At 35.6% G+C, this 27,248-nt stretch overlaps 36 non-coding genes across 36 annotated transcripts; all 36 read left to right on the top strand.

Moving 5' to 3' along the window:
* Nucleotides 1-1,002: 1,002 nt before the first annotated feature.
* Nucleotides 1,003-1,085, top strand: TRNAL-CAG (transfer RNA leucine (anticodon CAG)). The gene has a single exon. It is a non-coding gene; the product is annotated as a tRNA-Leu (tRNA).
* A 339-nt stretch (nucleotides 1,086-1,424) lies between these two features.
* TRNAL-CAG (transfer RNA leucine (anticodon CAG)) lies at nucleotides 1,425-1,507 on the top strand. Its single transcript has one exon. It is a non-coding gene; the product is annotated as a tRNA-Leu (tRNA).
* Nucleotides 1,508-3,081: 1,574 nt separating this feature from the next.
* Nucleotides 3,082-3,164, top strand: TRNAL-CAG (transfer RNA leucine (anticodon CAG)). The gene has a single exon. It is a non-coding gene; the product is annotated as a tRNA-Leu (tRNA).
* A 1,866-nt stretch (nucleotides 3,165-5,030) lies between these two features.
* Nucleotides 5,031-5,113, top strand: TRNAL-CAG (transfer RNA leucine (anticodon CAG)). The gene has a single exon. It is a non-coding gene; the product is annotated as a tRNA-Leu (tRNA).
* Nucleotides 5,114-6,926: 1,813 nt separating this feature from the next.
* Nucleotides 6,927-7,009, top strand: TRNAL-CAG (transfer RNA leucine (anticodon CAG)). The gene has a single exon. It is a non-coding gene; the product is annotated as a tRNA-Leu (tRNA).
* Nucleotides 7,010-7,389: 380 nt separating this feature from the next.
* Nucleotides 7,390-7,472, top strand: TRNAL-CAG (transfer RNA leucine (anticodon CAG)). The gene has a single exon. It is a non-coding gene; the product is annotated as a tRNA-Leu (tRNA).
* Nucleotides 7,473-8,131: 659 nt separating this feature from the next.
* Nucleotides 8,132-8,214, top strand: TRNAL-CAG (transfer RNA leucine (anticodon CAG)). The gene has a single exon. It is a non-coding gene; the product is annotated as a tRNA-Leu (tRNA).
* A 379-nt stretch (nucleotides 8,215-8,593) lies between these two features.
* TRNAL-CAG (transfer RNA leucine (anticodon CAG)) lies at nucleotides 8,594-8,676 on the top strand. The gene has a single exon. It is a non-coding gene; the product is annotated as a tRNA-Leu (tRNA).
* A 660-nt stretch (nucleotides 8,677-9,336) lies between these two features.
* TRNAL-CAG (transfer RNA leucine (anticodon CAG)) lies at nucleotides 9,337-9,419 on the top strand. The gene has a single exon. It is a non-coding gene; the product is annotated as a tRNA-Leu (tRNA).
* Nucleotides 9,420-9,801: 382 nt separating this feature from the next.
* TRNAL-CAG (transfer RNA leucine (anticodon CAG)) lies at nucleotides 9,802-9,884 on the top strand. Its single transcript has one exon. It is a non-coding gene; the product is annotated as a tRNA-Leu (tRNA).
* A 524-nt stretch (nucleotides 9,885-10,408) lies between these two features.
* Nucleotides 10,409-10,491, top strand: TRNAL-CAG (transfer RNA leucine (anticodon CAG)). Its single transcript has one exon. It is a non-coding gene; the product is annotated as a tRNA-Leu (tRNA).
* A 659-nt stretch (nucleotides 10,492-11,150) lies between these two features.
* On the top strand, nucleotides 11,151-11,233 carry TRNAL-CAG (transfer RNA leucine (anticodon CAG)). Its single transcript has one exon. It is a non-coding gene; the product is annotated as a tRNA-Leu (tRNA).
* Nucleotides 11,234-11,602: 369 nt separating this feature from the next.
* Nucleotides 11,603-11,685, top strand: TRNAL-CAG (transfer RNA leucine (anticodon CAG)). The gene has a single exon. It is a non-coding gene; the product is annotated as a tRNA-Leu (tRNA).
* Nucleotides 11,686-12,345: 660 nt separating this feature from the next.
* On the top strand, nucleotides 12,346-12,428 carry TRNAL-CAA (transfer RNA leucine (anticodon CAA)). The gene has a single exon. It is a non-coding gene; the product is annotated as a tRNA-Leu (tRNA).
* A 379-nt stretch (nucleotides 12,429-12,807) lies between these two features.
* TRNAL-CAG (transfer RNA leucine (anticodon CAG)) lies at nucleotides 12,808-12,890 on the top strand. The gene has a single exon. It is a non-coding gene; the product is annotated as a tRNA-Leu (tRNA).
* Nucleotides 12,891-13,549: 659 nt separating this feature from the next.
* Nucleotides 13,550-13,632, top strand: TRNAL-CAG (transfer RNA leucine (anticodon CAG)). The gene has a single exon. It is a non-coding gene; the product is annotated as a tRNA-Leu (tRNA).
* A 379-nt stretch (nucleotides 13,633-14,011) lies between these two features.
* Nucleotides 14,012-14,094, top strand: TRNAL-CAG (transfer RNA leucine (anticodon CAG)). The gene has a single exon. It is a non-coding gene; the product is annotated as a tRNA-Leu (tRNA).
* A 660-nt stretch (nucleotides 14,095-14,754) lies between these two features.
* Nucleotides 14,755-14,837, top strand: TRNAL-CAG (transfer RNA leucine (anticodon CAG)). Its single transcript has one exon. It is a non-coding gene; the product is annotated as a tRNA-Leu (tRNA).
* Nucleotides 14,838-15,219: 382 nt separating this feature from the next.
* Nucleotides 15,220-15,302, top strand: TRNAL-CAG (transfer RNA leucine (anticodon CAG)). Its single transcript has one exon. It is a non-coding gene; the product is annotated as a tRNA-Leu (tRNA).
* A 532-nt stretch (nucleotides 15,303-15,834) lies between these two features.
* TRNAL-CAG (transfer RNA leucine (anticodon CAG)) lies at nucleotides 15,835-15,917 on the top strand. The gene has a single exon. It is a non-coding gene; the product is annotated as a tRNA-Leu (tRNA).
* Nucleotides 15,918-16,576: 659 nt separating this feature from the next.
* Nucleotides 16,577-16,659, top strand: TRNAL-CAG (transfer RNA leucine (anticodon CAG)). The gene has a single exon. It is a non-coding gene; the product is annotated as a tRNA-Leu (tRNA).
* Nucleotides 16,660-17,039: 380 nt separating this feature from the next.
* On the top strand, nucleotides 17,040-17,122 carry TRNAL-CAG (transfer RNA leucine (anticodon CAG)). The gene has a single exon. It is a non-coding gene; the product is annotated as a tRNA-Leu (tRNA).
* Nucleotides 17,123-17,782: 660 nt separating this feature from the next.
* Nucleotides 17,783-17,865, top strand: TRNAL-CAG (transfer RNA leucine (anticodon CAG)). Its single transcript has one exon. It is a non-coding gene; the product is annotated as a tRNA-Leu (tRNA).
* Nucleotides 17,866-18,245: 380 nt separating this feature from the next.
* On the top strand, nucleotides 18,246-18,328 carry TRNAL-CAG (transfer RNA leucine (anticodon CAG)). Its single transcript has one exon. It is a non-coding gene; the product is annotated as a tRNA-Leu (tRNA).
* Nucleotides 18,329-18,710: 382 nt separating this feature from the next.
* TRNAL-CAG (transfer RNA leucine (anticodon CAG)) lies at nucleotides 18,711-18,793 on the top strand. The gene has a single exon. It is a non-coding gene; the product is annotated as a tRNA-Leu (tRNA).
* A 524-nt stretch (nucleotides 18,794-19,317) lies between these two features.
* Nucleotides 19,318-19,400, top strand: TRNAL-CAG (transfer RNA leucine (anticodon CAG)). Its single transcript has one exon. It is a non-coding gene; the product is annotated as a tRNA-Leu (tRNA).
* A 659-nt stretch (nucleotides 19,401-20,059) lies between these two features.
* Nucleotides 20,060-20,142, top strand: TRNAL-CAG (transfer RNA leucine (anticodon CAG)). The gene has a single exon. It is a non-coding gene; the product is annotated as a tRNA-Leu (tRNA).
* Nucleotides 20,143-20,522: 380 nt separating this feature from the next.
* TRNAL-CAG (transfer RNA leucine (anticodon CAG)) lies at nucleotides 20,523-20,605 on the top strand. Its single transcript has one exon. It is a non-coding gene; the product is annotated as a tRNA-Leu (tRNA).
* Nucleotides 20,606-21,265: 660 nt separating this feature from the next.
* Nucleotides 21,266-21,348, top strand: TRNAL-CAG (transfer RNA leucine (anticodon CAG)). The gene has a single exon. It is a non-coding gene; the product is annotated as a tRNA-Leu (tRNA).
* A 380-nt stretch (nucleotides 21,349-21,728) lies between these two features.
* TRNAL-CAG (transfer RNA leucine (anticodon CAG)) lies at nucleotides 21,729-21,811 on the top strand. The gene has a single exon. It is a non-coding gene; the product is annotated as a tRNA-Leu (tRNA).
* Nucleotides 21,812-22,193: 382 nt separating this feature from the next.
* TRNAL-CAG (transfer RNA leucine (anticodon CAG)) lies at nucleotides 22,194-22,276 on the top strand. The gene has a single exon. It is a non-coding gene; the product is annotated as a tRNA-Leu (tRNA).
* A 660-nt stretch (nucleotides 22,277-22,936) lies between these two features.
* Nucleotides 22,937-23,019, top strand: TRNAL-CAG (transfer RNA leucine (anticodon CAG)). Its single transcript has one exon. It is a non-coding gene; the product is annotated as a tRNA-Leu (tRNA).
* A 659-nt stretch (nucleotides 23,020-23,678) lies between these two features.
* Nucleotides 23,679-23,761, top strand: TRNAL-CAG (transfer RNA leucine (anticodon CAG)). Its single transcript has one exon. It is a non-coding gene; the product is annotated as a tRNA-Leu (tRNA).
* Nucleotides 23,762-24,714: 953 nt separating this feature from the next.
* TRNAL-CAG (transfer RNA leucine (anticodon CAG)) lies at nucleotides 24,715-24,797 on the top strand. Its single transcript has one exon. It is a non-coding gene; the product is annotated as a tRNA-Leu (tRNA).
* A 1,005-nt stretch (nucleotides 24,798-25,802) lies between these two features.
* TRNAL-CAG (transfer RNA leucine (anticodon CAG)) lies at nucleotides 25,803-25,885 on the top strand. Its single transcript has one exon. It is a non-coding gene; the product is annotated as a tRNA-Leu (tRNA).
* Nucleotides 25,886-26,989: 1,104 nt separating this feature from the next.
* Nucleotides 26,990-27,072, top strand: TRNAL-CAG (transfer RNA leucine (anticodon CAG)). The gene has a single exon. It is a non-coding gene; the product is annotated as a tRNA-Leu (tRNA).
* Nucleotides 27,073-27,248: the final 176 nt, after the last annotated feature.

Below are 27,248 nucleotides of genomic sequence, written 5' to 3'. Positions count from 1 at the left end.
ATGTATCAATCAATCCACAATTTTGCTATGTATCAAGAAAAGATCACACTGTTTTCTCTGTCAAAATAGGGGCCTGAAACCTACCAAAGAGATCAATGTCATGTTCTTTGTATTGGTCATGAACATAAACCCCACTTGGGTACATTAAAATAGGATCCAATCAATCCCATAAGGTAAACAAAGTAGCCAATTTGTGCAAGATTCACAAATTTCACTTCATAATATTAAATTTTTCTTAAAAACAGTGCGATAGGTATATGTCAGGATGGCCGAGTGGTCTATGGCGCTACGCTTAGGTCGCAGTCTTTTCTGGTGGCGTGGGTTCAAATCCCACTTCTGACATAATTCTTCCTTTCTTTATTGGTTCTACTATTTCCTCTTCCTTGTTGCATGAGAAGAGAATGACTTAAGAATCAGATTAACACCCACTGCAAAACTCTGTTTCAATTTCCACCATTCAAAAATGCATCAATCCATTATGTTTTTATATAGAAAGAAAATAGCACACTATTCTTTGTACAAAAAAGGGCTTGAAAGCTACCACTGACATCAATATCATGCTTTTTGTATTGTCTGCTTCATACTTCTTGATTTATATTTTGCTAAATAAAATACCTCCCAAATTAAGAATTTGGGAGGCATTTTTCTAACTTAAGAAAACTGCTCTTCTAAGCCATTGGTCATGAAAATAAACCCCACTTGGGTTCATTATAATAGAATCCAATGAATCCCACAAGCTAAAGGAAGTAGCCAGTTTGTGCAATCTTCACAAATTTTACTCAACAGTGAGTGAAAATGCATCAGCAAACAAACTCTGGGCATTTGAATTCTAATCCTCAAAAGAGAAAATAAATCCTACTTTATACATTAGAACCACTTTCAAAATGAATGGAAAAGCAATTGATACAGTCTTTAAATCAATAGTTTCTACAATATGACCATTGTATCGTTAGAGAGGGGATTTCGTACTATATCACTTTTTAAAAAGTTAGTGTGATATATGTCAGGATGGCCGAGCGGTCTAAGGCGCTGCGTTCAGGTCGCAGTCTCCTCTGGAGTTGTGGGTTCAAATCCCACTTCTGACATGACTCTTTCTTTTCTTATTTGTTCTTCAATTCTTCTTCCTTGTTGCATGAAAAAAGAATGACTTAAGAATTAGATGAACACTATCTGCAAAATTCTGTTTCCAATTCCACCATGTAAAAAATGTATCAATCAATCCACAATTTTGCTATGTATCAAGAAAAGATCACACTGTTTTCTCTGTCAAAATAGGGGCCTGAAACCTACCAAAGAGATCAATGTCATGTTCTTTGTATTGGTCATGAACATAAACCCCACTTGGGTACATTAAAATAGGATCCAATCAATCCCATAAGCTAAACAAAGTAGCCAGTTTGTGCAAAAAAATTAGTGTGATATATGTCAGGAAGGCCGAGCGGTCTAAGGCGCTGCGTTCAGGTCGCAGTCTCCTCTGGAGGCGTGGGTTCAAATCCCACTTCTGACATGACTCTTTCTTTTCTTATTTGTTCTTCAATTCTTCTTCCTTGTTGCATGAAAAAAGAATGACTTAAGAATTAGATGAACACTCTCTGCAAAATTCTGTTTCCAATTCCACCATGGAAAAAAATGTATCAATCAATCCACAATTTTGCTATATATCAAGAAAAGATCACACTGTTTTCTCTTTAAAAATAGGGGCCTGAAACCTACCAAAGAGATCAATGTCATGTTCTTTGTATTGGTCATGAACATAAACCCCACTTGGGTACATTAAAATAGGATCCAATCAATCCCATAAGCTAAACAAAGTAGCCAGTTTGTGCAAGATTCACAAATTTCACTTCATAATATTAAATATTTCTTAAAAATAGTGCGATAGCTATATGTCAGGATGGCCGAGTGGTCTTTGGTCGCAGTCTCCTCTGGAGGCGTGGGTTCAAATCCCACTTCTGACATAGTTCTTCCTTTCTTTATTGGTTCTACTATTTCCTTTTCCTTTTTGCATGAGAAGAGAATGACTTAAGAATCAGATTAACACCCACTGCAAAACTCTGTTTCAATTTCCACCATTCAAAAAGGCATCAATCCATTATATTTTTATATAGCAAGAAAATAGCACACTATTCTTTGTACAAATAAGGGCTTGAAACCTACCACTGACATCAATATCATGCTTTTTGTATTATCTGCTCCATACTTCTTGATTTATATTTCGCTAAATAAAATACCTCCCAAATTAAGAATTTGGGAGGCATTTTTCTAACTTAAGAAAACTGCTCTTCTAAGCCATTGGTCATGAAAATAAACCCCACTTGGGTTCATTATAATAGAATTCAATGAATCCCACAAGCTAAATGAAGTAGCCAGTTTGTGCAATCTTCACAAATTTTACTCAACAGTGAGTGAAAATGCATCAGCAAACAAACTCTGGGCATTTGAATTCTAATCCTCAAAAGAGAAAATAAATCCTACTTTATACATTAGAACCACTTTCAAAATGAATGGAAAAGCAGTTGATACAGTCTTTAAATCAATAGTTTCTACAATATGACCATTGTATCGTTAGAGAGGGGATTTCGTACTATATCACTTTTTAAAAAGTTAATGTGATATATGTCAGGATGGCCGAGCTGTCTAAGGCGCTGCGTTCAGGTCGCAGTCTCCTCTGGAGGCGTGGGTTCAAATCCAACTTCTGACATGACTCTTTCTTTTCTTATTTGTTCTTCAATTCTTCTTCCTTGTTGCATGAAAAAAGAATGACTTAAGAATTAGATGAAGACTCTCTGCAAAATTCTGTTTACAATTCCACCATGTAAAAAATCTATCAATCAATCCACAATTTTGCTATGTATCAAGAAAAGATCACACTGTTTCCTCTGTCAAAATAGGGGCCTGAAACCTACCAAAGAGATCAATGTCATGTTCTTTGTATTGGTCATGAACATAAACCCCACTTGGGTACATTCAAATAGGATTCAATCAATCCCATAAGCTAAACAAAGTAGCCAGTTTGTGCAAGATTCACAAATTTCACTTCATAATATAAAATTTTTCTTAATAATAGTGCGATAGGTATATGTCAGGATGGCCGAGTGGTCTATGGCGCTGCGTTCAGGTCGCAGTCTCCTCTGGAGGCGTGGGTTCAAATTCCACTTCTGACATAATTCTTCCTTTCTTTATTGGTTCTACTATTTCCTCTTCCTTGTTGCATGAGAAGATAATGACTTAAGAATCAGATTAACACCCACTGCAAAACTCTGTTTCAATTTCCACCATTCAAAAATGCATCAATCCATTATGTTTTTATAAAGAAAGAAAATAGCACACTATTCTTTGTACAAAAAAGGGCTTGAAAGCTACCACTGACATCAATATCATGCTTTTTGTATTGTCTGCTCCATACTTCTTGATTTATATTTTGCTAAATAAAATACCTCCCAAATTAAGAATTTGGGAGGCCTTTTTCTAACTTAAGAAAACTGCTCTTCTAAGCCATTGGTCATGAAAATAAACCCCACTTGGGTTCATTATAATAGAATCCAATGAATCCCACAAGCTAAAGGAAGTAGCCATTTTGTGCAATCTTCACAAATTTTACTCAACAGTGAGTGAAAATGCATCAGCAAACAAACTCTGGGCATTTGAATTCTAATCCTCAAAAGAGAAAAGAAATCCTACTTTATACATTAGAACCACTTTCAAAATGAATGGAAAAGCAGTTGATACAGTCTTTAAATCAATAGTTTCTACAATATGACCATTGTATCGTTAGAGAGGGGATTTCGTACTATATCACTTTTTAAAAAGTTAATGTGATATATGTCAGGATGGCCGAGCTGTCTAAGGCGCTGCGTTCAGGTCGCAGTCTCCTCTGGAGGCGTGGGTTCAAATCCAACTTCTGACATGACTCTTTCTTTTCTTATTTGTTCTTCAATTCTTCTTCCTTGTTGCATGAAAAAAGAATGACTTAAGAATTAGATGAAGACTCTCTGCAAAATTCTGTTTACAATTCCACCATGTAAAAAATGTATCAATCAATCCACAATTTTGCTATGTATCAAGAAAAGATCACACTGTTTTCTCTGTCAAAATAGGGGCCTGAAACCTACCAAAGAGATCAATGTCATGTTCTTTGTATTGGTCATGAACATAAACCCCACTTGGGTACATTCAAATAGGATTCAATCAATCCCATAAGCTAAACAAAGTAGCCAGTTTGTGCAAGATTCACAAATTTCAAATCATAATATAAAATTTTTCTTAATAATAGTGCGATAGGTATATGTCAGGATGGCCGAGTGGTCTATGGCGCTGCGTTAAGGTCGCAGTCTCCTCTGGAGGCGTGGGTTCAAATCACACTGCTGATATAGTTCTTCCTTTCTTTATTGGTTCTACTATTTCCTCTTCCTTGTTGCATGAGAAGAGAATGACTTAAGAATCAGATTAACACCCACTGCAAAACTCTGTTTCAATTTCCACCATTCAAAAATGCATCAATCCATTATGTTTTTATATAGAAAGAAAATAGCACACTATTCTTTGTACAAAAAAGGGCTTGAAAGCTACCACTGACATCAATATCATGCTTTTTGTATTATCTGCTCCATACTTCTTGATTTATATTTCGCTAAATAAAATACATCCCAAATTAAGAATTTGGGAGGCATTTTTCTAACTTAAGAAAACTGCTCTTCTAAGCCATTGGTCATGAAAATAAACCCCACTTGGGTTCATTATAATAGAATCCAATGAATCCCACAAGCTAAATGAAGTAGCCAGTTTGTGCAATCTTCACAAATTTTACTCAACAGTGAGTGAAAATGCATCAGCAAACAAACTCTGGGCATTTGAATTCTAATCCTCAAAAGAGAAAAGAAATCCTACTTTATACATTAGAACCACTTTCAAAATGAATGGAAAAGCAGTTGATACAGTCTTTAAATCAATAGTTTCTACAATATGACCATTGTATCGTTAGAGAGGGGATTTCGTACTATATCACTTTTTAAAAAGTTAATGTGATATATGTCAGGATGGCCGAGCGGTCTAAGGCGCTGCGTTCAGGTCGCAGTCTCCTCTGGAGGCGTGGGTTCAAATCCCACTTCTGACATGACTTTTTCTTTTCTTATTTGTTCTTCAATTCTTCTTCCTTGTTGCATGAAAAAAGAATGACTTAAGAATTAGATGAACACTCTCTGCAAATTTCTGTTTCCAATTCCACCATGTAAAAAATGTATCAATCAATCCACAATTTTGCTATGTATCAAGAAAAGATCACACTGTTTTCTGTCAAAATAGGGGCCTGAAACCTACCAAAGAGATCAATGTCATGTTCTTTGTATTGGTCATGAACATAAACCCCACTTGGGTACATTAAAATAGGATCCAATCAATCCCATAAGCTAAACAAAGTAGCCAGTTTGTGCAAGATTCACAAATTTCACTTCATAATATTAAATTTTTCTTAAAAATAGTGCGATAGCTATGTGTCAGGATGGCCGAGTGGTCTATGGTCGCAGTCTTCTCTGGAGGCGTGGGTTCAAATCCCACTTCTGACATAGTTCTTCCTTTCTTTATTGGTTCTACTATTTCCTTTTCCTTTTTGCATGAGAAGAGAATGACTTAAGAATCAGATTAACACCCACTGCAAAACTCTGTTTCAATTTCCACCATTCAAAAAGGCATCAATCCATTATATTTTTATATAGCAAGAAAATAGCACACTATTCTTTGTACAAATAAGGGCTTGAAACCTACCACTGACATCAATATCATGCTTTTTGTATTATCTGCTCCATACTTCTTGATTTATATTTCGCTAAATAAAATACCTCCCAAATTAAGAATTTGGGAGGCATTTTTCTAACTTAAGAAAACTGCTCTTCTAAGCCATTGGTCATAAAAATAAACCCCACTTGGGTTCATTATAATAGAATCCAATGAATCCCACAAGCTAAATGAAGTAGCCAGTTTGTGCAATCTTCACAAATTTTACTCAACAGTGAGTGAAAATGCATCAGCAAACAAACTCTGGGCATTTGAATTCTAATCCTCAAAAGAGAAAATAAATCCTACTTTATACATTAGAACCACTTTCAAAATGAATGGAAAAGCAGTTGATACAGTCTTTAAATCAATAGTTTCTACAATATGATCCTTGTATCGTTAGAGAGGGGATTTCGTACTATATCACTTTTTAAAAAAATAGTGTGATATATGTCAGGATGGCCGAGCGGTCTAAGGTTCAAATCCCACTTCTGACATAGTTCTACGTTTCTTTATTGGTTCTACTATTTCCTCTTCCTTGTTGCATGAGAAGAGAATGACTTAAGAATCAGATTAACACCCACTGCAAAACTCTGTTTCATTTTCCACCATTCAAAAATGCATCAATCCATTATGTTTTTATATAGAAAGAAAATAGCACACTATTCTTTGTACAAAAAAGGGCTTGAAAGCTACCACTGACATCAATATCATGCTTTTTGTATTGTCTGCTTCATACTTCTTGATTTATATTTTGCTAAATAAAATACCTCCCAAATTAAGAATTTGGGAGGCATTTTTCTAACTTAAGAAAACTGCTCTTCTAAGCCATTGGTCATAAAAATAAACCCCACTTGGGTTCATTATAATAGAATCCAATGAATCCCACAAGCTAAAGGAAGTAGCCAGTTTGTGCAATCTTCACAAATTTTACTCAACAGTGAGTGAAAATGCATCAGCAAACAAACTCTGGGCATTTGAATTCTAATCCTCAAAAGAGAAAATAAATCCTACTTTATACATTAGAACCACTTTCAAAATGAATGGAAAAGCAGTTGATACAGTCTTTAAATCAATAGTTTCTACAATATGACCCTTGTATCGTTAGAGAGGGGATTTCGTACTATATCACTTTTTAAAAAAATAGTGTGATATATGTCAGGATGGCCGAGCGGTCTAAGGCGCTGCGTTCAGGTCGCAGTCTCCTCTGGTGGCGTGGGTTCAAATCCCACTTCTGACATGACTCTTTCTTTTCTTATTTGTTCTTCAATTCTTCTTCCTTGTTGCATGAAAAAAGAATGACTTAAGAATTAGATAAACACTCTCTGCAAAATTCTGTTTCCAATTCCACCATGTAAAAAATGTATCAATCAATCCACAATTTTGCTATGTATCAAGAAAAGATCACACTGTTTTCTCTTTAAAAATAGGGGCCTGAAACCTACCAAAGAGATCAATGTCATGTTCTTTGTATTGGTCATGAACATAAACCCCACTTGGGTACATTAAAATAGGATCCAATCAATCCCATAAGCTAAACAAAGTAGCCAGTTTGTGCAAGATTCACAAATTTCACTTCATAATATAAAATTTTTCTTAATAATAGTGCGATAGGTATATGTCAGGATGGCCGAGTGGTCTATGGCGCTGCGTTCAGGTCGCAGTCTCCTCTGGAGGCGTGGGTTCAAATCCCACTTCTGACATAGTTCTTCCTTTCTTTATTGGTTCTACTATTTCCTCTTACTTGTTGCATGAGAAGAGAATGACTTAAGAATCAGATTAACACCCACTGCAAAACTCTGTTTCAATTTCCACCATTCAAAAATGCATCAATCCATTATGTTTTTATATAGAAAGAAAATAGCACACTATTCTTTGTACAAAAAAGGGCTTGAAAGCTACCACTGACATCAATATCATGCTTTTTGTATTGTCTGCTTCATACTTCTTGATTTATATTTTGCTAAATAAAATACCTCCCAAATTAAGAATTTGGGAGGCCTTTTTCTAACTTAAGAAAACTGCTCTTCTAAGCCATTGGTCATGAAAATAAACCCCACTTGGGTTCATTATAATAGAATCCAATGAATCCCACAAGCTAAAGGAAGTAGCCAGTTTGTGCAATCTTCACAAATTTTACTCAACAGTGAGTGAAAATGCATCAGCAAACAAACTCTGGGCATTTGAATTCTAATCCTCAAAAGAGAAAAGAAATCCTACTTTATACATTAGAACCACTTTCAAAATGAATGGAAAAGCAATTGATACAGTCTTTAAATCAATAGTTTCTACAATATGACCATTGTATCGTTGGAGAGGGGATTTCGTACTATATCACTTTTAAAAAATTAGTGTGATATATGTCAGGATGGCCGAGCGGTCTAAGGCGCTGCGTTCAGGTCGCAGTCTCCTCTGGAGGCGTGGGTTCAAATCCCACTTCTGACATGACTGTTTCCTTTCTTATTTGTTGTTCAATTCTTCTTCCTTGTTGCATGAAAAAAGAATGACTTAAGAATTAGATGAACACTCTCTGCAAAATTCTGTTTCCAATTCCACCATGTAAAAAATGTATCAATCAATCCACAATTTTCTATGTATCAAGAAAAGATCACACTGTTTTCTCTGTCAAAATAGGGGCCTGAAACCTACCAAAGAGATCAATGTCATGTTCTTTGTATTGGTCATGAACATAAACCCCACTTGGGTACATTAAAATAGGATCCAATCAATCCCATAAGCTAAACAAAGTAGCCAGTTTGTGCAAGATTCACAAATTTCACTTCATAATATTAAATTTTTCTTAAAAATAGTGCGATAGCTATATGTCAGGATGGCCGAGTGGTCTATGGCGCTGCGTTCAGGTCGCAGTCTCCTCTGGAGGCGTGGGTTCAAATCCCACTTCTGACATAGTTCTTCCTTTCTTTATTGGTTCTACTATTTCCTCTTCCTTGTTGCATGAGAAGAGAATGACTTAAGAATCAGATTAACACCCACTGCAAAACTCTGTTTCAATTTCCACCATTCAAAAATGCATCAATCCATTATGTTTTTATATAGAAAGAAAATAGCACACTATTCTTTGTACAAAAAAGGGCTTGAAAGCTACCACTGACATCAATATCATGCTTTTTGTATTGTCTGCTCCATACTTCTTGATTTATATTTTGCTAAATAAAATACCTCCCAAATTAAGAATTTGAGAGGCCTTTTTCTAACTTAAGAAAACTGCTCTTCTAAGCCATTGGTCATGAAAATAAACCCCACTTGGGTTCATTATAATAGAATCCAATGAATCCCACAAGCTAAATGAAGTAGCCAGTTTGTGCAATCTCCACAAATTTTACTCAACAGTGAGTGAAAATGCATCAGCAAACAAACTCTGGGCATTTGAATTCTAATCCTCAAAAGAGAAAATAAATCCTACTTTATATATTAGAACCACTTTCAAAATGAATGGAAAAAGCAATTGATACAGTCTTTAAATCAATAGTTTCTACAATATGACCATTGTATCGTTGGAGAGGGGATTTCGTACTATATCACTTTTAAAAAACTAGTTTGATATGTGTCAGGATGGCCGAGCGGTCTAAGGCGCTGCGTTCAGGTCGCCGTCTCCTCTGGAGACGTGGGTTCAAATCCCACTTCTGACAGGTCTCTTTCTTTTCTTATTTGTTCTTCAATTCTTCTTCCTTGTTGCATGAAAAAAGAATGACTTAAGAATTAGATGAACACTCTCTGCAAAATTCTGTTTCCAATTCCACCATGGAAAAAAAATGTATCAATCATTCCACAATTTTGCTATGTATCACGAAAAGATCACACTGTTTTCTCTGTCAAAATAGGGGCCTGAAACCTACCAAAGAGATCAATGTCATGTTCTTTGTATTGGTCATGAACATAAACCCCACTTGGGTACATTAAAATAGGATCCAATCAATCCCATAAGCTAAACAAAGTAGCCAGTTTGTGCAAGATTCACAAATTTCACTTCATAATATTAAATTTTTCTTAAAAATAGTGCGATAGCTATATGTCAGGATGGCCGAGTGGTCTATGGCGCTGCGTTCAGGTCGCAGTCTCCTCTGGAGGCGTGGGTTCAAATCCCACTTCTGACATAGTTCTTCCTTTCTTTATTGGTTCTACTATTTCCTCTTCCTTGTTGCATGAGAAGAGAATGACTTAAGAATCAGATTAACACCCACTGCAAAACTCTGTTTCAATTTCCACCATTCAAAAATGCATCAATTCATTATGTTTTTATATAGAAAGAAAATAGCACACTATTCTTTGTACAAAAAAGGGCTTGAAAGCTACCACTGACATCAATATCATGCTTTTTGTATTGTCTGCTTCATACTTCTTGATTTATATTTTGCTAAATAAAATACCTCCCAAATTAAGAATTTGGGAGGCATTTTTCTAACTTAAGAAAACTGCTCTTCTAAGCCATTGGTCATGAAAATAAACCCCACTTGGGTTCATTATAATAGAATCCAATGAATCCCACAAGCTAAAGGAAGTAGCCAGTTTGTGCAATCTTCACAAATTTTACTCAACAGTGAGTGAAAATGCATCAGCAAACAAACTCTGGGCATTTGAATTCTAATCCTCAAAAGAGAAAATAGTGCGATAGGTATATGTCAGGATGGCTGAGTGGTCTATGGCGCTGCGTTCAGGTCGCAGTCTCCTCTGGAGGCGTGGGTTCAAATCACACTTCTGACATAGTTCTTCCTTTCTTTATTGGTTCTACTATTTCCTCTTCCTTGTTGCATGAGAAGAGAATGACTTAAGAATCAGATTAACACCCACTGCAAAACTCTGTTTCAATTTCCACCATTCAAAAATGCATCAATCCATTATGTTTTTATATAGAAAGAAAATAGCACACTATTCTTTGTACAAAAAAGGGCTTGAAAGCTACCACTGACATCAATATCATGCTTTTTGTATTGTCTGCTCCATACTTCTTGATTTATATTTTGCTAAATAAAATACCTCCCAAATTAAGAATTTGAGAGGCCTTTTTCTAACTTAAGAAAACTGCTCTTCTAAGCCATTGGTCATGAAAATAAACCCCACTTGGGTTCATTATAATAGAATCCAATGAATCCCACAAGCTAAAGGAAGTAGCCAGTTTGTGCAATCTTCACAAATTTTACTCAACAGTGAGTGAAAATGCATCAGCAAACAAACTCTGGGCATTTGAATTCTAATCCTCAAAAGAGAAAATAAATCCTACTTTATACATTAGAACCACTTTCAAAATGAATGGAAAAGCAATTGATACAGTCTTTAAATCAATAGTTTCTACAATATGACCATTGTATCGTTGGAGAGGGGATTTCGTACTATATCACTTTTAAAGAATTAGTGTGATATATGTCAGGATGGCCGAGCGGTCTAAGGCGCTGCGTTCAGGTCGCAGTCTCCTCTGGAGGCGTGGGTTCAAATCCCACTTCTGACATGACTCTTTCTTTTCTTATTTCTTCTTCCTTGTTGCATGAAAAAAGAATGACTTAAGAATTAGATGAACACTCTCTGCAAAATTCTGTTTCCAATTCCACCATGTAAAAAATGTATCAATCAATTCACAATTTTGCTATGTATCAAGAAAAGATCACACTGTTTTCTCTGTCAAAATAGGGGCCTGAAACCTACCAAAGAGATCAATGTCATGTTCTTTGTATTGGTCATGAACATAAACCCCACTTGGGTACATTAAAATAGGATCCAATCAATCCCATAAGCTAAACAAAGTAGCCAGTTTGTGCAAGATTCACAAATTTCACTTCATAATATTAAATTTTTCTTAAAAATAGTGCGATAGGTATATGTCAGGATGGCCGAGTGGTCTATGGCGCTGCGCTCAGGTCGCAGTCTCCTCTGGAGGCGTGGGTTCAAATCCCACTTCTGACATAGTACTTCCTTTCTTTATTGGTTCTACTATTTCCTCTTCCTTGTTGCATGAGAAGAGAATGACTTAAGAATCAGATTAACACCCACTGCAAAACTCTGTTTCAATTTCCACCATTCAAAAATGCATCAATCCATTATGTTTTGATATAGAAAGAAAATAGCACACTATTCTTTGTACAAAAAAGGGCTTGAAAGCTACCACTGACATCAATATCATGCTTTTTGTATTGTCTGCTTCATACTTCTTGATTAATATTTTGCTAAATAAAATACCTCCGAAATTAAGAATTTGGGAGGCATTTTTCTAACTTAAGAAAAGTGCTCTTCTAAGCCATTGGTCATGAAAATAAACCCCACTTGGGTTTATTATAATAGAATCCAATGAATCCCACAAGCTAAAGGAAGTAGCCAGTTTGTGCAATCTTCACAAATTTTACTCAACAGTGAGTGAAAATGCATCAGCAAACAAACTCTGGGCATTTGAATTCTGATCCTCAAAAGAGAAAATAAATCCTACTTTATACATTAGAACCACTTTCAAAATGAATGGAAAAGCAATTGATACAGTCTTTAAATCAATAGTTTCTACAATATGACCATTGTATCGTTAGAGAGGGGATTTCGTACTATATCACTTTTTAAAAAGTTAGTGTGATATATGTCAGGATGGCCGAGCGGTCTAAGGCGCTGCGTTCAAGTCGCAGTCTCCTCTGGAGGCGTGGGTTCAAATCCCACTTCTGACATGACTCTTTCTATTCTTATTTGTTCTTCAATTCTTCTTCCTTGTTGCATGAAAAAAGAATGACTTAAGAATTAGATGAACACTCTCTGCAAAATTCTGTTTCCAATTCCACCATGTAAAAAATGTATCAATCAATCCACAATTTTCTACGTATCAAGAAAAGATCACACTGTTTTCTCTGTCAAAATAGGGGCCTGAAACCTACCAAAGAGATCAATGTCATGTTCTTTGTATTGGTCATGAACATAAACCCCACTTGGGTACATTAAAATAGGATCCAATCAATCCCATAAGCTAAACAAAGTAGCCAGTTTGTGCAAGATTCACAAATTTCACTTCATAATATTAAATTTTTCTTAAAAATAGTGCGATAGGTATATGTCAGGATGGCCGAGTGGTCTATGGCGCTGCGCTCAGGTCGCAGTCTCCTCTGGAGGCGTGGGTTCAAATCCCACTTCTGACATAGTACTTCCTTTCTTTATTGGTTCTACTATTTCCTCTTCCTTGTTGCATGAGAAGAGAATGACTTAAGAATCAGATTAACACCCACTGCAAAACTCTGTTTCAATTTCCACCATTCAAAAATGCATCAATCCATTATGTTTTGATATAGAAAGAAAATAGCACACTATTCTTTGTACAAAAAAGGGCTTGAAAGCTACCACTGACATCAATATCATGCTTTTTGTATTGTCTGCTTCATACTTCTTGATTAATATTTTGCTAAATAAAATACCTCCGAAATTAAGAATTTGGGAGGCATTTTTCTAACTTAAGAAAACTGCTCTTCTAAGCCATTGGTCATGAAAATAAACCCCACTTGGGTTCATTATAATAGAATCCAATGAATCCCACAAGCTAAAGGAAGTAGCCAGTTTGTGCAATCTTCACAAATTTTACTCAACAGTGAGTGAAAATGCATCAGCAAACAAACTCTGGGCATTTGAATTCTAATCCTCAAAATAGAAAAGAAATCCTACTTTATACATTAGAACCACTTTCAAAATGAATGGAAAAGCAATTGATACAGTCTTTAAATCAATAGTTTCTACAATATGACCATTGTATCGTTGGAGAGGGGATTTCGTACTATATCACTTTTAAAAAATTAGTGTGATATATGTCAGGATGGCCGTGCGGTCTAAGGCGCTGCGTTCAGGTCGCAGTCTCCTCTGGAGGCGTGGGTTCAAATCCCACTTCTGACATGACTGTTTCCTTTCTTATTTGTTGTTCAATTCTTCTTCCTTGTTGCATGAAAAAAGAATGACTTAAGAATTAGATGAACACTCTCTGCAAAATTCTGTTTCCAATTCCACCATGTAAAAAATGTATCAATCAATCCACAATTTTCTATGTATCAAGAAAAGATCACACTGTTTTCTCTGTCAAAATAGGGGCCTGAAACCTACCAAAGAGATCAATGTCATGTTCTTTGTATTGGTCATGAACATAAACCCCACTTGGGTACATTAAAATAGGATCCAATCAATCCCATAAGCTAAACAAAGTAGCCAGTTTGTGCAAGATTCACAAATTTCACTTCATAATATTAAATTTTTCTTAAAAATAGTGCGATAGCTATATGTCAGGATGGCCGAGTGGTCTATGGCGCTGCGTTCAGGTCGCAGTCTCCTCTGGAGGCGTGGGTTCAAATCCCACTTCTGACATAGTTCTTCCTTTCTTTATTGGTTCTACTATTTCCTCTTCCTTGTTGCATGAGAAGAGAATGACTTAAGAATCAGATTAACACCCACTGCAAAACTCTGTTTCAATTTCCACCATTCAAAAATGCATCAATCCATTATGTTTTTATATAGAAAGAAAATAGCACACTATTCTTTGTACAAAAAAGGGCTTGAAAGCTACCACTGACATCAATATCATGCTTTTTGTATTGTCTGCTCCATACTTCTTGATTTATATTTTGCTAAATAAAATACCTCCCAAATTAAGAATTTGAGAGGCCTTTTTCTAACTTAAGAAAACTGCTCTTCTAAGCCATTGGTCATGAAAATAAACCCCACTTGGGTTCATTATAATAGAATCCAATGAATCCCACAAGCTAAATGAAGTAGCCAGTTTGTGCAATCTCCACAAATTTTACTCAACAGTGAGTGAAAATGCATCAGCAAACAAACTCTGGGCATTTGAATTCTAATCCTCAAAAGAGAAAATAAATCCTACTTTATATATTAGAACCACTTTCAAAATGAATGGAAAAAGCAATTGATACAGTCTTTAAATCAATAGTTTCTACAATATGACCATTGTATCGTTGGAGAGGGGATTTCGTACTATATCACTTTTAAAAAATTAGTTTGATATGTGTCAGGATGGCCGAGCGGTCTAAGGCGCTGCGTTCAGGTCGCAGTCTCCTCTGGAGACGTGGGTTCAAATCCCACTTCTGACAGGTCTCTTTCTTTTCTTATTTGTTCTTCAATTCTTCTTCCTTGTTGCATGAAAAAAGAATGACTTAAGAATTAGATGAACACTCTCTGCAAAATTCTGTTTCCAATTCCACCATGGAAAAAAAATGTATCAATCAATCCACAATTTTGCTATGTATCACGAAAAGATCACACTGTTTTCTCTGTCAAAATAGGGGCCTGAAACCTACCAAAGAGATCAATGTCATGTTCTTTGTATTGGTCATGAACATAAACCCCACTTGGGTACATTAAAATAGGATCCAATCAATCCCATAAGCTAAACAAAGTAGCCAGTTTGTGCAAGATTCACAAATTTCACTTCATAATATTAAATTTTTCTTAAAAATAGTGCGATAGCTATATGTCAGGATGGCCGAGTGGTCTATGGCGCTGCGTTCAGGTCGCAGTCTCCTCTGGAGGCATGGGTTCAAATCCCACTTCTGACATAGTTCTTCCTTTCTTCCTTTCTTTATTGGTTCTACTATTTCCTCTTCCTTGTTGCATGAGAAGAGAATGACTTAAGAATCAGATTAACACCCACTGCAAAACTCTGTTTCAATTTCCACCATTCAAAAATGCATCAATCCATTATGTTTTTATATAGAAAGAAAATAGCACACTATTCTTTGTACAAAAAAGGGCTTGAAAGCTACCACTGACATCAATATCATGCTTTTTGTATTGTCTGCTTCATACTTCTTGATTTATATTTTGCTAAATAAAATACCTCCCAAATTAAGAATTTGGGAGGCATTTTTCTAACTTAAGAAAACTGCTCTTCTAAGCCATTGGTCATGAAAATAAACCCCACTTGGGTTCATTATAATAGAATCCAATGAATCCCACAAGCTAAAGGAAGTAGCCAGTTTGTGCAATCTTCACAAATTTTACTCAACAGTGAGTGAAAATGCATCAGCAAACAAACTCTTGGCATTTGAATTCTAATCCTCAAAAGAGAAAATAGTGCGATAGGTATATGTCAGGATGGCTGAGTGGTCTATGGCGCTGCGTTCAGGTTGCAGTCTCCTCTGGAGGCGTGGGTTCAAATCACACTTCTGACATAGTTCTTCCTTTCTTTATTGGTTCTACTATTTCCTCTTCCTTGTTGCATGAGAAGAGAATGACTTAAGAATCAGATTAACACCCACTGCAAAACTCTGTTTCAATTTCCACCATTCAAAAATGCATCAATCCATTATGTTTTTATATAGAAAGAAAATAGCACACTATTCTTTGTACAAAAAAGTGCTTGAAAGCTACCACTGACATCAATATCATGCTTTTTGTATTGTCTGCTCCATACTTCTTGATTTATATTTTGCTAAATAAAATACCTCCCAAATTAAGAATTTGAGAGGCCTTTTTCTAACTTAAGAAAACTGTTCTTCTAAGCCATTGGTCATGAAAATAAACCCCACTTGGGTTCATTATAATAGAATCCAATGAATCCCACAAGCTAAAGGAAGTAGCCAGTTTGTGCAATCTTCACAAATTTTACTCAACAGTGAGTGAAAATGCATCAGCAAACAAACTCTGGGCATTTGAATTCTAATCCTCAAAAGAGAAAATAAATTCTACTTTATACATTAGAACCACTTTCAAAATGAATGGAAAAGCAATTGATACAGTCTTTAAATCAATAGTTTCTACAATATGACCATTGTATCGTTGGAGAGGGGATTTCGTACTATATCACTTTTAAAGAATTAGTGTGATATATGTCAGGATGGCCGAGCGGTCTAAGGCGCTGCGTTCAGGTCGCAGTCTCCTCTGGAGGCGTGGGTTCAAATCCCACTTCTGACATGACTCTTTCTTTTCTTATTTGTTCTTCAATTCTTCTTCCTTGTTGCATGAAAAAAGAATGACTTAAGAATTAGATGAACACTCTCTGCAAAATTCTGTTTCCAATTCCACCATGTAAAAAATGTATCAATCAATTCACAATTTTGCTATGTATCAAGAAAAGATCACACTGTTTTCTCTGTCAAAATAGGGGCCTGAAACCTACCAAAGAGATCAATGTCATGTTCTTTGTATTGGTCATGAACATAAACCCCACTTGGGTACATTAAAATAGGATCCAATCAATCCCAAAAGCTAAACAAAGTAGCCAGTTTGTGCAAGATTCACAAATTTCACTTCATAATATTAAATTTTTCTTAAAAATAGTGCGATAGGTATATGTCAGGATGGCCGAGTGGTCTATGGCGCTGCGCTCAGGTCGCAGTCTCCTCTGGAGGCGTGGGTTCAAATCCCACTTCTGACATAGTACTTCCTTTCTTTATTGGTTCTACTATTTCCTCTTCCTTGTTGCATGAGAAGAGAATGACTTAAGAATCAGATTAACACCCACTGCAAAACTCTGTTTCAATTTCCACCATTCAAAAATGCATCAATCCATTATGTTTTGATATAGAAAGAAAATAGCACACTATTCTTTGTACAAAAAAGGTCTTGAAAGCTACCACTGACATCAATATCATGCTTTTTGTATTGTCTGCTTCATACTTCTTGATTTATATTTTGCTAAATAAAATACCTCCCAAATTAAGAATTTGGGAGGCATTTTTCTAACTTAAGAAAACTGCTCTTCTAAGCCATTGGTCATGAAAATAAACCCCACTTGGGTTCATTATAATAGAATCCAATGAATCCCACAAGCTAAAGGAAGTAGCCAGTTTGTGCAATCTTCACAAATTTTACTCAACAGTGAGTGAAAATACATCAGCAAACAAACTCTGGGCATTTGAATTCTAATCCTCAAAAGAGAAAATAAATCCTACTTTATACATTAGAACCACTTTCAAAATGAATGGAAAAGCAATTGATACAGTCTTTAAATCAATAGTTTCTACAATATGACCATTGTATCATTAGAGAGGGGATTTCGTACTATATCACTTTTTAAAAAGTTAGTGTGATATATGTCAGGATGGCCGAGCGGTCTAAGGCGCTGCGTTCAGGTCGCAGTCTCCTCTGGAGGCGTGGGTTCAAATCCCACTTCTGACATGACTCTTTCTTTTCTTATTTGTTCTTCAATTCTTCTTCCTTGTTGCATGAAAAAAGAATGACTTAAGAATTAGATGAACACTATCTGCAAAATTCTGTTTCCAATTCCACCATGTAAAAAATGTATCAATCAATCCACAATTTTGCTATGTATCAAGAAAAGATCACACTGTTTTCTCTGTCAAAATAGGGGCCTGAAACCTACCAAAGAGATCAATGTCATGTTCTTTGTATTGGTCATGAACATAAACCCCACTTGGGTACATTAAAATAGGATCCAATCAATCCCATAAGCTAAACAAAGTAGCCAGTTTGTGCAAGATTCACAAATTTCACTTCATAATATAAAATTTTTCTTAAAAATAGTGCGATAGGTATATGTCAGGATGGCCGAGTGGTCTATGGTGCTGCGTTCAGGTCGCAGTCTCCTCTGGAGGCGTGGGTTCCAATCCCACTTCTGACATAGTTCTTCCTTTCTTTATTGGTTCTACTATTTTCTCTTCCTTGTTGCATGAAAAAAGAATGACTTAAGAATTAGATGAACACTCTCTGCAAAATTCTGTTTCCAATTCCACCATGGAAAAAAATGTATCAATCAATCCACAATTTTGCTATGTATCAAGAAAAGATCACACTGTTTTCTCTGTCAAAATAGGGGCCTGAAACCTACCAAAGAGATCAATGTCATGTTCTTTGTATTGGTCATGAACATAAACCCCACTTGGGTACATTAAAATAGGATCCAATCAATCCCATAAGCTAAACAAAGTAGCCAGTTTGTGCAAGATTCACAAATTTCACTTCATAATATTAAATTTTTCTTAAAAATAGTGCGATAGCTATATGTAAGGATGGCCGAGTGGTCTATGGTGCTGCGTTCAGGTCGCAGTCTCCTCTGGAGGCGTGGGTTCAAATCCCACTTCTGACATAGTTCTTCCTTTCTTTATTGGTTCTACTATTTCCTCTTCCTTGTTGCATGAGAAGAGAATGACTTAAGAATCAGATTAACACCCACTGCAAAACTCTGTTTCAATTTCCACCATTCAAAAATGCATCAATCCATTATGTTTTTATATAGAAAGAAAATAGCACACTATTCTTTGTACAAAAAAGGGCTTGAAAGCTACCACTGACATCAATATCATGCTTTTTGTATTGTCTGCTTCATACTTCTTGATTTATATTTTGCTAAATAAAATACCTCCCAAATTAAGAATTTGGGAGGCATTTTTCTAACTTAAGAAAACTGCTCTTCTAAGCCATTGGTCATGAAAATAAACCCCACTTGGGTTCATTATAATAGAATCCAATGAATCCCACAAGCTAAAGGAAGTAGCCAGTTTGTGCAATCTTCACAAATTTTACTCAACAGTGAGTGAAAATGCATCAGCAAACAAACTCTTGGCATTTGAATTCTAATCCTCAAAAGAGAAAATAGTGCGATAGGTATATGTCAGGATGGCTGAGTGGTCTATGGCGCTGCGTTCAGGTTGCAGTCTCCTCTGGAGGCGTGGGTTCAAATCACACTTCTGACATAGTTCTTCCTTTCTTTATTGGTTCTACTATTTCCTCTTCCTTGTTGCATGAGAAGAGAATGACTTAAGAATCAGATTAACACCCACTGCAAAACTCTGTTTCAATTTCCACCATTCAAAAATGCATCAATCCATTATGTTTTTATATAGAAAGAAAATAGCACACTATTCTTTGTACAAAAAAGTGCTTGAAAGCTACCACTGACATCAATATCATGCTTTTTGTATTGTCTGCTCCATACTTCTTGATTTATATTTTGCTAAATAAAATACCTCCCAAATTAAGAATTTGAGAGGCCTTTTTCTAACTTAAGAAAACTGTTCTTCTAAGCCATTGGTCATGAAAATAAACCCCACTTGGGTTCATTATAATAGAATCCAATGAATCCCACAAGCTAAAGGAAGTAGCCAGTTTGTGCAATCTTCACAAATTTTACTCAACAGTGAGTGAAAATGCATCAGCAAACAAACTCTGGGCATTTGAATTCTAATCCTCAAAAGAGAAAATAAATTCTACTTTATACATTAGAACCACTTTCAAAATGAATGGAAAAGCAATTGATACAGTCTTTAAATCAATAGTTTCTACAATATGACCATTGTATCGTTGGAGAGGGGATTTCGTACTATATCACTTTTAAAGAATTAGTGTGATATATGTCAGGATGGCCGAGCGGTCTAAGGCGCTGCGTTCAGGTCGCAGTCTCCTCTGGAGGCGTGGGTTCAAATCCCACTTCTGACATGACTCTTTCTTTTCTTATTTGTTCTTCAATTCTTCTTCCTTGTTGCATGAAAAAAGAATGACTTAAGAATTAGATGAACACTCTCTGCAAAATTCTGTTTCCAATTCCACCATGTAAAAAATGTATCAATCAATTCACAATTTTGCTATGTATCAAGAAAAGATCACACTGTTTTCTCTGTCAAAATAGGGGCCTGAAACCTACCAAAGAGATCAATGTCATGTTCTTTGTATTGGTCATGAACATAAACCCCACTTGGGTACATTAAAATAGGATCCAATCAATCCCAAAAGCTAAACAAAGTAGCCAGTTTGTGCAAGATTCACAAATTTCACTTCATAATATTAAATTTTTCTTAAAAATAGTGCGATAGGTATATGTCAGGATGGCCGAGTGGTCTATGGCGCTGCGCTCAGGTCGCAGTCTCCTCTGGAGGCGTGGGTTCAAATCCCACTTCTGACATAGTACTTCCTTTCTTTATTGGTTCTACTATTTCCTCTTCCTTGTTGCATGAGAAGAGAATGACTTAAGAATCAGATTAACACCCACTGCAAAACTCTGTTTCAATTTCCACCATTCAAAAATGCATCAATCCATTATGTTTTGATATAGAAAGAAAATAGCACACTATTCTTTGTACAAAAAAGGTCTTGAAAGCTACCACTGACATCAATATCATGCTTTTTGTATTGTCTGCTTCATACTTCTTGATTTATATTTTGCTAAATAAAATACCTCCCAAATTAAGAATTTGGGAGGCATTTTTCTAACTTAAGAAAACTGCTCTTCTAAGCCATTGGTCATGAAAATAAACCCCACTTGGGTTCATTATAATAGAATCCAATGAATCCCACAAGCTAAAGGAAGTAGCCAGTTTGTGCAATCTTCACAAATTTTACTCAACAGTGAGTGAAAATGCATCAGCAAACAAACTCTGGGCATTTGAATTCTAATCCTCAAAAGAGAAAATAAATCCTACTTTATACATTAGAACCACTTTCAAAATGAATGGAAAAGCAATTGATACAGTCTTTAAATCAATAGTTTCTACAATATGACCATTGTATCGTTAGAGAGGGGATTTCGTACTATATCACTTTTTAAAAAGTTAGTGTGATATATGTCAGGATGGCCGAGCGGTCTAAGGCGCTGCGTTCAGGTCGCAGTCTCCTCTGGAGGCGTGGGTTCAAATCCCACTTCTGACATGACTCTTTCTTTTCTTATTTGTTCTTCAATTCTTCTTCCTTGTTGCATGAAAAAAGAATGACTTAAGAATTAGATGAACACTATCTGCAAAATTCTGTTTCCAATTCCACCATGTAAAAAATGTATCAATCAATCCACAATTTTGCTATGTATCAAGAAAAGATCACACTGTTTTCTCTGTCAAAATAGGGGCCTGAAACCTACCAAAGAGATCAATGTCATGTTCTTTGTATTGGTCATGAACATAAACCCCACTTGGGTACATTAAAATAGGATCCAATCAATCCCATAAGCTAAACAAAATAGCCAGTTTGTGCAAGATTCACAAATTTCACTTCATAATATAAAATTTTTCTTAAAAATAGTGCGATAGGTATATGTCAGGATGGCCGAGTGGTCTATGGTGCTGCGTTCAGGTCGCAGTCTCCTCTGGAGGCGTGGGTTCCAATCCCACTTCTGACATAGTTCTTCCTTTCTTTATTGGTTCTACTATTTTCTCTTCCTTGTTGCATGAAAAAAGAATGACTTAAGAATTAGATGAACACTCTCTGCAAAATTCTGTTTCCAATTCCACCATGGAAAAAAATGTATCAATCAATCCACAATTTTGCTATGTATCAAGAAAAGATCACACTGTTTTCTCTGTCAAAATAGGGGCCTGAAACCTACCAAAGAGATCAATGTCATGTTCTTTGTATTGGTCATGAACATAAACCCCACTTGGGTACATTAAAATAGGATCCAATCAATCCCATAAGCTAAACAAAGTAGCCAGTTTGTGCAAGATTCACAAATTTCACTTCATAATATTAAATTTTTCTTAAAAATAGTGCGATAGCTATATGTAAGGATGGCCGAGTGGTCTATGGTGCTGCGTTCAGGTCGCAGTCTCCTCTGGAGGCGTGGGTTCAAATCCCACTTCTGACATAGTTCTTCCTTTCTTTATTGGTTCTACTATTTCCTCTTCCTTGTTGCATGAGAAGAGAATGACTTAAGAATCAGATTAACACCCACTGCAAAACTCTGTTTCAATTTCCACCATTCAAAAATGCATCAATCCATTATGTTTTTATATAGAAAGAAAATAGCACACTATTCTTTGTACAAAAAAGGGCTTGAAAGCTACCACTGACATCAATATCATGCTTTTTGTATTGTCTGCTTCATACTTCTTGATTTATATTTTGCTAAATAAAATACCTCCCAAATTAAGAATTTGGGAGGCATTTTTCTAACTTAAGAAAACTGCTCTTCTAAGCCATTGGTCATGAAAATAAACCCCACTTGGGTTCATTATAATAGAATCCAATGAATCCCACAAGCTAAAGGAAGTAGCCAGTTTGTGCAATCTTCACAAATTTTACTCAACAGTGAGTGAAAATGCATCAGCAAACAAACTCTGGGCATTTGAATTCTAATCCTCAAAAGAGAAAATAAATCCTACTTTATACATTAGAACCACTTTCAAAATGAATGGAAAAGCAATTGATACAGTCTTTAAATCAATAGTTTCTACAATATGACCATTGTATCATTAGAGAGGGGATTTCGTACTATATCACTTTTTAAAAAGTTAGTGTGATATATGTCAGGATGGCCGAGCGGTCTAAGGCGCTGCGTTCAGGTCGCAGTCTCCTCTGGAGGCGTGGGTTCAAATCCCACTTCTGACATAGTTCTTCCTTTCTTTATTGGTTCTACTATTTCCTCTTCCTTGTTGCATGAGAAGACAATGACTTAAGAATGAGATTAACACCCACTGCAAAACTCTGTTTCAATTTCCACCATTCAAAAATGCATCAATCCATTATGTTTTTATATAGAAAGAAAATAGCACACTATTCTTTGTACAAAAAAGGGCTTGAAAGCTACCACTGACATCAATATCATGCTTTTTGTATTGTCTGCTCCATACTTCTTGATTTATATTTTGCTAAATAAAATACCTCCCAAATTAAGAATTTGGGAGGCCTTTTTCTAACTTAAGAAAACTGCTCTTCTAAGCCATTGGTCATGAAAATAAACCCCACTTGGGTTCATTATAATAGAATCCAATGAATCCCACAATCTAAAGGAAGTAGCCAGTTTGTGCAATCTTCACAAATTTTACTCAACAGTGAGTGAAAATGCATCAGCAAACAAACTCTGGGCATTTGAATTCTAATCCTCAAAAGAGAAAATAAATCCTACTTTATACATTAGAACCACTTTCAAAATGAATGGAAAAGCAATTGATACAGTCTTTAAATCAATAGTTTCTACAATATGACCATTGTATCTTTGGAGAGGGGATTTCGTACTATATCACTTTAAAAAAATTAGTGCAATATATGTCAGGATGGCCGAGCTGTCTAAGGCGCTGCGTTCAGGTTGCAGTCTCCTCTGGAGGCGTGGGTTCAAATCCCACTTCTGACAGGACTCTTTCTTTTCCTATTTGTTCTTCAATTCTTCTTCCTTGTTGCATGAAAAAAGAATGACTTAAGAATTAGATGAACACTCTCTGCAAAATTCTGTTTCCAATTCCTCCATGGAAAAAAATGTATCAATCAATCAATCCACAATTTTGCTATGTATCAAGAAAAGATCACACTGTTTTCTCTTTAAAAATAGGGGCCTGAAACCTACCAAAGAGATCAATGTCATGTTCTTTGTATTGGTCATGAACATAAACCCCACTTGGGTACATTAAAATAGGATCCAATCAATCCCATAAGCTAAACAAAGTAGCCAGTTTGTGCAAGATTCACAAATTTCACTTCATAAGAGAATGACTTAAGAATCAGATTAACACCCACTGCAAAACTCTGTTTCAATTTCCACCATTCAAAAATGCATCTATCCATTATGTTTTTATATAGAAAGAAAATAGCACACTATTCTTTGTACAAATAAGGGCTTGAAAGCTACCACTGACATCAATATCATGCTTTTTGTATTGTCTGCTTCATACTTCTTGATTTATATTTTGCTAAATAAAATACCTCCCAAATTAAGAATTTGGGAGGCATTTTTCTAACTTAAGAAAACTGCTCTTCTAAGCCATTGGTCATGAAAATAAACCCCACTTGGGTTCATTATAATATAATCCAATGAATCCCACAAGCTAAATGAAGTAGCCAGTTTGTGCAATCTTCACAAATTTTACTCAACAGTGAGTGAAAATGCATCAGCAAACAAACTCTGGGCATTTGAATTCTAATCCTCAAAAGAGAAAATAAATCCTACTTTATACATTAGAACCACTTTCAAAATGAATGGAAAAGCAGTTGATACAGTCTTTAAATCAATAGTTTCTACAATATGACCATTGTATCGTTAGAGAGGGGATTTCGTACTATATCCCTTTTTAAAAAAATAGTGTGATATATGTCAGGATGGCCGAGCGGTCTAAGGCGCTGTGTTCAGGTCGCAGTCTCCTCTGGAGGCGTGGGTTCAAATCCCACTTCTGACATGACTCTTTCTTTTCTTATTTGTTCTTCATTTCTTCTTCCTTGTTGCATGAAAAAAATAATGACTTAAGAATTAGATAAACACTCTCTGCAAAATTCTGTTTCCAATTCCACCATGTAAAAAATGTATCAATCAATCCACAATTTTGCTATGTATCAAGAAAAGATCACACTGTTTTCTCTTTAAAAATAGGGGCCTGAAACCTACCAAAGAGATCAATGTCATGTTCTTTGTATTGGTCATGAACATAAACCCCACTTGGGTACATTAAAATAGGATCCAATCAATGCCATAAGCTAAACAAAGTAGCCAGTTTGTGCAAGATTCACAAATTTCTTTATTGGTTCTACTCTTCCTTTCTTTATTGCTTCTACTATTTCCTCTTCCTTGTTGCATAAGAAGAGAATGACTTAAGAATCAGATTAACACCCACTGCAAAACTCTGTTTCAATTTCCACCATTCAAAAATGCATCAATCCATTATGTTTTTATATAGAAAGAAAATAGCACACTATTCTTTGTACAAATAAGGGCTTGAAAGCTACCACTGACATCAATATCATGCTTTTTGTATTGTCTGCTTCATACTTCTTGATTTATATTTTGCTAAATAAAATACCTCCCAAATTAAGAATTTGGGAGGCATTTTTCTAACTTAAGAAAACTGCTCTTCTAAGCCATTGGTCATGAAAATAAACCCCACTTGGGTTCATTATAATAGAATCCAATGAATCCCACAAGCTAAATGAAGTAGCCAGTTTGTGCAATCTTCACAAATTTTACTCAACAGTGAGTGAAAATGCATCAGCAAACAAACTCTGGGCATTTGAATTCTAATCCTCAAAAGAGAAAATAAATCCTACTTTATACATTAGAACCACTTTCAAAATGAATGGAAAAGCAGTTGATACAGTCTTTAAATCAATAGTTTCTACAATATGACCATTGTATCGTTAGAGAGGGAATTTCGTACTATATCCCTTTTTAAAAAAATAGTGTGATATATGTCAGGATGGCCGAGCGGTCTAAGGCGCTGTGTTCAGGTCGCAGTCTCCTCTGGAGGCATGGGTTCAAATCCCACTTCTGACATGACTCTTTCTTTTCTTATTTGTTCTTCATTTCTTCTTCCTTGTTGCATGAAAAAAGAATGACTTAAGAATTAGATAAACACTCTCTGCAAAATTCTGTTTCCAATTCCACCATGTAAAAAATGTATCAATCAATCCACAATTTTGCTATGTATCAAGAAAAGATCACACTGTTTTCTCTTTAAAAATAGGGGCCTGAAACCTACCAAAGAGATCAATGTCATGTTCTTTGTATTGGTCATGAACATAAACCCCACTTGGGTACATTAAAATAGGATCCAATCAATGCCATAAGCTAAACAAAGTAGCCAGTTTGTGCAAGATTCACAAATTTCACTTCATAATATTAAATTTTTCTTAAAAATAGTGCGATAGCTATATGTCAGGATGGCCGAGTGGTTTATGGTCGCAGTCTCCTCTGGAGGCGTGGGTTCAAATCCCACTTCTGACATAGTTCTTCCTTTCTTTATTGGTTCTACTATTTCCTTTTTGCATGAGAAGAGAATGACTTAAGAATCAGATTAACACCCACTGCAAAACTCTGTTTCAATTTCCACCATTCAAAAAGGCATCAATCCATTATATTTTTATATAGCAAGAAAATAGCACATTATTCTTTGTACAAATAAGGGCTTGAAACCTACCACTGACATCAATATCATGCTTTTTGTATTATCTGCTCCATACTTCTTGATTTATATTTCGCTAAATAAAATACCTCCCAAATTAAGAATTTGGGAGGTATTTTTCTAACTTAAGAAAACTGCTCTTCTAAGCCATTGGTCATGAAAATAAACCCCACTTGGGTTCATTATAATAGAATCCAATGAATCCCACAAGCTAAATGAAGTAGCCAGTTTGTGCAATCTTCACAAATTTTACTCAACAGTGAGTGAAAATGCATCAGCAAACAAACTTTAGGCATTTGAATTCTAATCCTCAAATGAGAAAATAAATCCTACTTTATACATTAGAACCACTTTCAAAATGAATGGAAAAGCAATTGATACAGTCTTTAAATCAATAGTTTCTACAATATGACCATTGTATCGTTGGAGAGGGGATTTCGTACTATATCACTTTTAAAAAAGTTAGTGTGATATATGTCAGAATGGCCGAGCGGTCTAAGGCGCTGTGTTCAGGTCGCAGTCTCCTCTGGAGGCGTGGGTTCAAATCCCACTTCTGACAGGACTCTTTCTTTTCTTATTTGTTCTTCAATTCTTCTTCCTTGTTGCATGAAAAAAGAATGACTTAAGAATTAGATAAACACTCTCTGCAAAATTCTGTTTCCAATTCCACCATGGAAAAAAATGTATCAATCAATCCACAATTTTCCTATGTATCAAGAAAAGATCACACTGTTT

The sequence above is a fragment of the Crinia signifera genome, chromosome 1 (assembly GCF_055691185.1).
Source record: "Crinia signifera chromosome 1, ASM5569118v1, whole genome shotgun sequence".
Taxonomy (NCBI): domain Eukaryota; kingdom Metazoa; phylum Chordata; class Amphibia; order Anura; family Myobatrachidae; genus Crinia; species Crinia signifera.
This window is presented reverse-complemented; position numbering and strand designations above follow the sequence as displayed.